The sequence below is a fragment of the Acyrthosiphon pisum genome, chromosome A1 (assembly GCF_005508785.2).
Source record: "Acyrthosiphon pisum isolate AL4f chromosome A1, pea_aphid_22Mar2018_4r6ur, whole genome shotgun sequence".
Classification (NCBI taxonomy): domain Eukaryota; kingdom Metazoa; phylum Arthropoda; class Insecta; order Hemiptera; family Aphididae; genus Acyrthosiphon; species Acyrthosiphon pisum.
In genome coordinates, this window is record NC_042494.1 from 26524453 (window position 1) to 26533858 (window position 9406).

Sequence of the window (9406 nt, forward strand, 5' to 3'; positions counted from 1 at the left end):
GGGGGGGGGCTTCAGCCCGTTAGCCCCCTCCCCCCTGCGGACGCCACTGCATACAGATAGATATAGAATATTTTACAATCAGAAAGTTTGAAATCATTTAATCGGTCGTGACATTTTTAAAAAACAGTTTTTTTTTAAATTTATAATATAATCTTTTAAATTCCATGCAATTTGCATTGCAAGCAGTAGTGAAGTATAACATTTGATGGCCCTGTGGTACTAAAGAAGCTTTTGTCATAGAGATTCCTTAAAGGCCTTAACAACAAAAAATTAAATCATTAAATAGTGATGCTAGTAATATTTAAGGGTCTGATGCTGGGAGTTAATAAAAACAAGTATAATAATAATATTATAATTGTTTTACTACTTACAAATTTATTTAAAACAATAACATTCTATATTTAAAACTATTTGGTCCTTTGAAATTTTGTTTAAAAAATAATAAATGATTTCTCAGTGTTTTTTACCTAACCTGGGAGGCCCAGGCCTAAATACGCCACTGATTGCAGGTGTTACAAATTGTTTTGATTTGGTTATACAATGGTTCCAAATATGTAGCACTTCTATACACACGAATTTGTATCTACAAATGGTAGTTTGACGAGGTAATTTTTGTATCGGTTATTTTCTTAAGTGTTAACTGTTAAATATAAGCAAGTGGTGATTTACATTAAACATTTTACAACACCAAAAACTGAATAAGGTTAAAAATGTATTAACGTTAGTATATAGGTAAACACCAGTAGTGACGATTTTTCTACTAACATTATTTGTTCAAATTTATGTAACAATTATTGGCCCCTTTAATTACTACATGCATAATATTGTATATGGTTATGTACCTGCAGGTTATTATTATCGTGTACTATTCATTATTTCCAAAGTTTTTAATATGTTTGAAAATATTTATTTTACATTAATAAGTCCTGATAATTTTTTTTTTTGTAAAGCAGAATATTTTTTGGAGTCTTCAATTTATAAAAATTAAATTTTTGATTATAAAGTAATCATATAGTTATGATTATTTAAAGTTGTACTTAAGTAAAAGGTACCCATGTGCAACCCATTACCACTCGTATAAGCTTTAAATACTTATCTGATTAAATATTCACCGAAAATTCGATTTTTAGACATACATAAAAAAATATGTTGTTTTGAAATATGGAATAAATGTATGTTGTCTTTAAAAAAAAGTAAAAACTTAATAAATGATAACTGTGAAATCCACTAGCACCGTTCAGAATTTAAAAATAGTAAAAAATTATATTATTTTTCAAGAATATTGTTTTGTAACGACATAAAATTGATTAAAGAACATATTTTTTAAAACGTTGATAGTGTTTGAATTAATGAGTGTTTTTTGATAAAATAGAATCACCCCGTAGAGTGAGTGAAGAGAAAAAGTTATATGTACCCAAGTATCTAAGCTGCGTATATTATATTATAATATAATACCTTCTCGTTCTCCACAGACCCACCACAGATAGAATAATTGTAGGTACCCACAATGTACCTATAAATATTTATATAAGCCAACCACAAGAATAACCAGTCTAATTCCAGAATTTGAGCCCCAAACAACATAGTGACACCATTTTAAGTATTTTTATCTATAGTTAAGCAAAATTGATTTTCAAATTTAACAGCTCTTCTAACTCATCGGTATTAAACATGGTTCAATTAGCCTTAATAAATTAGTATATCCATTAATCTATACCATGGATACATGGACCATGGTATACGCAATACACATATTATCGAGCATATTATTATGTGATATCGATTTCAATTAAATCACTATATATTATAATTATATTATAAAAGGAGTATAGGACTATTGTCTATATAAACAGTAGGCACTTATAAATTATGAAAAACATAATTTACCATATTATAATCTTAGTAATTGAGTTTTGAATAATTATACTAATTTAAATAATATCTATTTCATACTTATCTCAAACGTTTATTATAAGTTATATTATACATTTATACGCTAAGAGCTTAGTAGTTATAATCCTATATGGTGATAGGTCTGTTGCCTAATCGGGTTATCTCGAATAAATACGAGAACTACTTACACGCGTGCTGTTATTTTTTAACGATAAGTACAAACAATCGGGAATTTCGTTTTATTGAGTCCACTAAAACGCGAAGTGATACCCAAATGGCGATACTGATTATAATTCATAAATTATAGCTATCATATGCAAATAACATTTAACAAAATAAATTAATAGATACCTAACACGATATGTTTATCCATCATCGTACATGGTGTAGGTAATACACATTATTACCTATCCTATATAATATAATATAATATTATGTAACGATTTTAATTTTAGAAACTAGATAGGTACGGCATTTGTGTTATTAAACTGGTAAACGATTAAATAGGTATATGTACCTGCCTATTAGTATCTAACCTACGTAGTTTTTTATTGTGGTTTTAAAACAACATTTAAATGGAGAAAACATCATCGTCATAATTATTATACCCACATGTTTTCGTCTGTTACATCATTATATTATGTTGTTGCTAGTAAATTATAATGACTATAAATTAAAAACGTAATAACAATATAGTTATTATTCAATACAACAAATAACTGGACTGTTTACCGAAATATATTCGAGAATTTAGAAATTTCTAAATCACTAATGAACACGATAGCTTCATTTGAAATATTGATTACTAACCTCGCGCGTCCGTAACATAATTATAAAATATTCAAATCGTTAACATTATTAAAATAGTCGTTAACATTATAGTTAGGTACCTACCTATTAACTACTGTTGTCTATTATCAATTGTTGAAAATCATAATAACATTGATTGTACACGATTCAATAACCGATTATAATAAATTAATAAGAGTGAGACGAATTTTGATTTTTAATCACCGGAACAACTCTGTGGACGGTAAATCGGTCACGCGAGGAGCAATAATCGTTTATCTTTTAAAAAGCAAATACGCCTAGCTGCCCGATAGATACGGTCATACATCCGAATTTGGCACGTAATATTATTATATAATTATATAGATTTCAAGTTAAAATAATATGCCTATTGGTATTTGGTGTGATGAGTTGAAAAGGTCGAACAATATTGATTGATCATAAAGATTTTATACAAATAATTACCTTCTTTGAACGGGAGAGATCTAGCATGACATTTGAAATGACTTATCGAGCATTGTCAAATTTAATAATTTAGTGTGATTTAACGAGACCGCTTTAGAACAACGTTCAGTTCGCTGTTCATAAATGTTGTTTGTGCACCAAAAGCAGTGAGCTTAGGCATAATGCACGTTAATACGTCATATATTGTTATTATGTACCTAAGCAATGGTAGGTACGTGATGTGGGACACAAATTTCCATGTGAATTACCTATTCAAAATAGACTGTTACAATAACGGCGTGCGCGAGTAGGAACACATCATAAATAGGCAGGTTGGTGCGCCTACCTGTAGAACAAAAACTAGACGCATTATTTTCTTATTTTTTAAATTCTAAAACGAATGCATTACCGAATGACAAAATATTTTTGAATCGCGAACACTGCGCGGCCACGGCGGGCGTTCGCATAATATTATTACAACACGCGAGCTGTTTGAATAATGATAACGATAAATAACCGCGAACGCGTCGGATCGGCGGGTCGCGAGGTCTCACGTCTTTGTCGTCGCATATCATAATATTTGGTACCTACCTAGGTACTTCGTACTTGCACAGTTACACCATAATAATGTTAAAATAATATTCGAATGAGTTTCCAAACACTGACTATACTACTTACCCATAAAGTAGGAAGTAGGTGTTGGTAAGATAACATTATATTATTTTATATTATAAACGCGTAGGTACCGCGGTCTTAACGATTATTTTAACTGTGCTTATTTTTTTTAATGCGAACAATATTAATATTGTTCGGTTTATATATTATATCGTTCGCATTGAACGGTGGGTGGAGTAGAAGAAAATAAAATAATAATATTAGTAATTACATAATATTATTAAGGAATATAAAAAAATGTATTGTTTACGTACTTTTTTCGTTGTGCGCGGCGGTCAATCGAAACACCAACACCGTCAATGAGACTGCTCGGACGGGCGGGCAAACCAGACTAAAAACTGTGATAGGTACCTTACGATAAAACGGGAAAAAAAGCGCACACGCACACACGCGCGCGCGTGGTTTTATTAGACTGGCCTGCACGTTCCCCTACTCCTACACGCAGACACACACTACACATACACAACGTGCGCACTCTCGTCACACGCTGATAATGGTAAAAATAATAATGTATATAATTTTATATTATATTGGATACGACGGATACTATAGCTCTATTGTTATTATGATATCGTGTTCCGCGCGTATTGCCACACACCACTGACGGTGCCGCCCGCGCCCTGCCGCCGTAGTACGCGTATCGCAAACAATATAATTATTAATTATTATTATTATCATTATTGTTATTTTAATGCTGCCGCAGTGACCCGTGGGCGCGACTAGACCTAAAATATCGCACGGGGTTGCTAAAATTCTTAAAAAATACCGCACCTATTGGCTATTACCTTTGACTATGCCTATCTTATAAGGAAGATGGTATTGCGCCAATTGTAATAGACAGGTATTTGCAATTGGCGCCACATCTAAAATATTCATTTTGGTAATCTGCGCCGGGAAATGGCATAACATATTAACATGCAAAGGTAATCTACTCCTTACTTTCAATTTAAATTATTGGAATTTACCTGAAAAAATTTACATAGTCACATTTGTTGTATGGGCTCATAAACGTGAATAAGTAATATCATTGAGTATATATATTGTATATATACCTATACTCAATGGTAATATGGACTATTTATATATATGGGCTCATAAACGTGAATAAGTAATATTGAAAATTAATAACATGAACAATTGGACGATGAATTTTAATATTTCTAATTTTTACATATTTTATTATTAACTGAATTACCATTAGTTTATACACAACGTACCTACAATTACAATTACGTTACGTTTTTTTATTTTACTTTATGTACAATGTACCAATTAAAATTAATTTGATGAATAAAATACAATATAATAAAATACATACCTATTACATTTCAATTAGTAATATTAATATATTATTGTCTAGCCGTTATATAGAATAATAGCCAATAGATTTAAAATAAAAATGTAATGATTAATTATGTACTAAATGTACATACTTAAGTTAAAAATAAATATTTTGTAAAAACCAACGTACCTAGTCTACCATCCCCCTCTCCCGTGGGCCCTCAAATTATAAAGAAAATAGAGAGGAGCTCCGTCCCCCTGACCCAGTTCCCCCTCACAATTCCAGAAATGATTGTATAAGTATTTAATAATAAACATGATTATACCTAGGTATCGGGTTTATTTGTTTATAAGCGTATACTGTATACAATATACAGTAGTACAGTATACATAAATACATAATAATATATGTCGTATAGTTACAGTATAAACGTACAATAGGAAGTTTCCTGAGTACGTCCCAAAATTCCCTTATTTAATGTCCACATCAGGGGTGGATCTAGGGGGGAGATTCAGGAGGTCAGCTGACCCACAGTTAGTTATCAAATTGATCAAATTGGCCTTTTTTCAGATCTTGGGGAATTGGACACTTGGATCCTCGAATAAACACTTAACACACATACAGTATAAATTAATTTTTTTTGTTTTATATGCCTAGAACACAAGTATAGATATCTAATCTTGTTTTTATTAAGTCGCCCCTTGAAATGTCCTGACCCACAGTTTCCTAATTCTGGATCCGCCCCTGGTCCACATCACGACTCACGAGGAAGTATGAACACAACGTCATAAAGCTTAAATAGATAAATAAATAGATACTTATTTTTATCTAGACAATGCACAAAACTGGATGCAGATAGGTGGTGGAGAACCCAGAAAGGTGTATACTGTATAGGCATATGAATAACGTACCTACGTTGATTTATGTTCTCGTGCTCTCTTTATACACATACGCGACGATGATAATGTACTATACAAACGAATTGTGAATCATTTAACTCGTGTCGAAATCAATTACTCATTAATCGTTAGGTACCCCTTATTACGATTATGGTTACCGCGCGCACGTGGCAAGACGGCGATGCAAATTAAATATGAATACTACACGCGTACTGCGTGTCTGTGTAGATATCGATGGATATTATGGTAGGTAATACGTATTGTATTATTAATATCATAAATATTATACTTAAACATAATATACATAACGTATCATTTTATGGAAGCTGTGAACTCGTAGTGCGCGAGCAGTAAATTAATGTCATAACGTTATGCTCATAAGGGGTGAATGGTAATGCAGACGGACAGAATAGGGGTGGCATTTTCCCTCTCCCCTACCATGCCCCTCCACAATATAGTAATATTATTTCGACGCGACTGCGAGCACGTGGCACGCGTGGCAGTGAAATGTGAACGGTTTCTCACGTACGCCATACGTATGTCAATTCGTTTTTTCGTTTCTACTCTCTCCGTCTTCCTTTCCGGAGATTTGAACGAAATTTCGTTTAAAACACAAAACACGCGACATACGATCGCTTCCGTCGAGATTCCATTATAAATTAAAATACATTCATAATATGTATATGATATAATATAATATTGTGTGGGCATTGGGCACTATATAATATGCAGCCATGGGAGTGTGTATGCACCGTACCTATCAAACGGACATAACACAAATAAGATAATTATTGTCGAATGCATTAGGTATTAGGTATTATTTCTAAAAGATGCACCGCACACTAAAGATCCACGCTAGCGTTAAACCATTCACACTGTAGAGGTGAAACTAAAATCATTAACACCCGCAACAGAGGCGAGTAATTATCACTTATCTATCACTATTCAAATTCAACAAAATATTAATAGTAGATACAAACCCGATTCAATACTTCATCTACTCCTATAAGTGTGTTTATATTTTTTTCAGCAAGGAGTACACAGTAGGTTACAAAAATAACCCAATGTTTGAATAATATTGTTTTATGAAGTATGATTATACAGGATTATCATCACATTATTTTTTTCAAAAAAGTCAATAAGCCTTTTTTTCATCCTCATATACCTACTTAATATTAGTTAACGATATGGGTGCCTATGGTTTATTTCTAAGCCATTTTAGACTTTAGACTAGATTTTAGACTTGTGTAATAACTGCAAACAATTAGGTTATAGTTTCGATTTTGGTCAATAAATTATTCCCCCCCTCCCCCCTATATAGTTATTTTACCTTGCAGTTACACCACTACCTGCAGTAATTATAGATATAATATAGGCTATATATATTATAGTATTATGCATATTATATTATCTACATTCATAATATTGTCCATTATATATCTAGTTCAGATTTTTAAATTCGATTGTGTACTTACGTACCACTGATTTTCATCTTATCATATATGCACACACATTTTAAGAACCAATCATATAATATTGTTATATAACTTAAAATGTTTTTATTCTTATTTCTCCGTAATAACCATAATGATGAACGATCATTAAATATTAAATTACATAATTCGTAAGTAGGTACACTTATTTTCAAAATATTGAATGTTGTATTGATATAATATATTACAGTAATTTAGGTACTATTGTACTAATATAGTATAATATTTCTATACTTTTACAGTTTTCAGTTTGAATACCATGATAATAATATAGCCCACATCAATTTTGGCACGCCTATACTTGTATATAGTATCTGCACACTGCACAATACAATTGGATTTAGACAGTTAAACTAATAGGTATTTTAAAATTGTTATACCGGAAGGCCAGTGTTAATTTATACTAGTGTCAAAACTCAGTCCCGCCTAAACCAGTGTTTTATAAAAAAAATGTACAAGTAGTATATTATAGTATATTATTATATAGCGCAGCAGTTATTATTGACACTTAAAAGAAGGATCGCGGGTCGGTTAATATTTAGTTATTTATGAAAATAAAAAACTTTTGAATTTATAAAAATAAAAAGCCATTATTTCTATAAAGTTTTCAATTTTATTAAAAATTTCTCTAATAACAAAAATCATAAGACCGTGTAACGTATATATTTATTAGCTTATTATGATTTCAGGTAGCACTGATATAAGGAAGAAATAAATTAGATAAATTAGATATTAATATCTAATAATGGCTTATCAAATTATAACCCACGTTCCGGTATTGTCAATTCAAACTTTAATGTACCTATATCATACTTGGGTAAGCTTTTTAGTTTAAAACGAGCCCTGTTATCTTCTATAAATACTATAATACAATACGTCAATACATTTGTAGTAGATTCTAGTACCGAACTAATCAGTAGGTTTCCAAAAAAAATGTATTGTATTATTTATACCAAATATTATTGTATAAGTTATAAGTAAACGCTTACTAGTATAACGGTGTAAATAGGTTCGTAGATTCATAGTACATAAACAATTCAAAACTAGTCTAAATATTTTTAAAATTTCATTAAATAATACCTAAATAAGTATTTGCGTAGTTTTTAGATTTCTGTAAGACTTGTACTACATTTTTAAGTCTTATTAGTCATAGCTTAAATATGTAATAAACCAAAATAATTTACAAACGTTCGTGATTTTGACAAATTTGTCAACATTTTACCATCAAGGCTTCAAACGTTTGAATACAATAAATGGGACTATATAATAATATATCATATTAATAATATTTATCTATTGGCTTTATCCTCTATCGATAGTTTTTCATTTCTATAAGAACAATAAATTACTCATGTATCTTAAGGAAAGTAAAACTATATACGTTTTCATGCGTTTTGATTTAAAACTAAAAAAGCATGTAAGTGGATGTCGTTCTGCCGTACAGTAGATTACAAGTGGGTCATTGTATAATGGTTGTATTAAATTTGAATTCAATGATATAATATCATTGTATAAGAAAAACGATTCTGAGCGGAGACGGTTTGTCAGTCTGGATATTTTATATTGTTATTATTTATTTTATGATGTAGGTAATCAAGTTAAACTAATATTAAAATATTACAATTTTTTATTCGTTTCTATGGTGATAAACTAAGCGTTAGAAATTAAAATCCCATTTTTAGCTTTTTTTTTAATTTTTCGGTTGGTTTTTCCTAGTGGCATTAAATAACTATTGAGAAAATCGAAAAATGACCTCTCTAAAGTACCATTTTGATCCTATAATATGTTATTTAGTGTTATTATATACTATAATATGTTGAAATCGAAGCACTCTCTCTGGTAGAAATGTTGTACACAGGATAAAAAATAAAATAAACTAAAATAAACACCGTTGTAAAACCACTAGCTTCCTCGCTCCGCTCAGAATCTAA

General features: G+C 30.7%; 1 protein-coding gene across 1 annotated transcript in view; it reads right to left on the bottom strand.

The window, feature by feature from the left end:
* Window positions 1–4122, bottom strand: part of LOC100165228 (galactokinase) — a 17867-nt gene extending 13745 nt beyond the window's left edge. Inside the window, exon 1 of the mRNA XM_001950717.4 lies at window positions 4056–4122. The gene's annotated coding sequence lies outside the window, so the exon portion shown is untranslated. The remainder of the gene's footprint in view (window positions 1–4055) is intronic.
* Between the last annotated feature and the right edge of the window lie 5284 nt (window positions 4123–9406).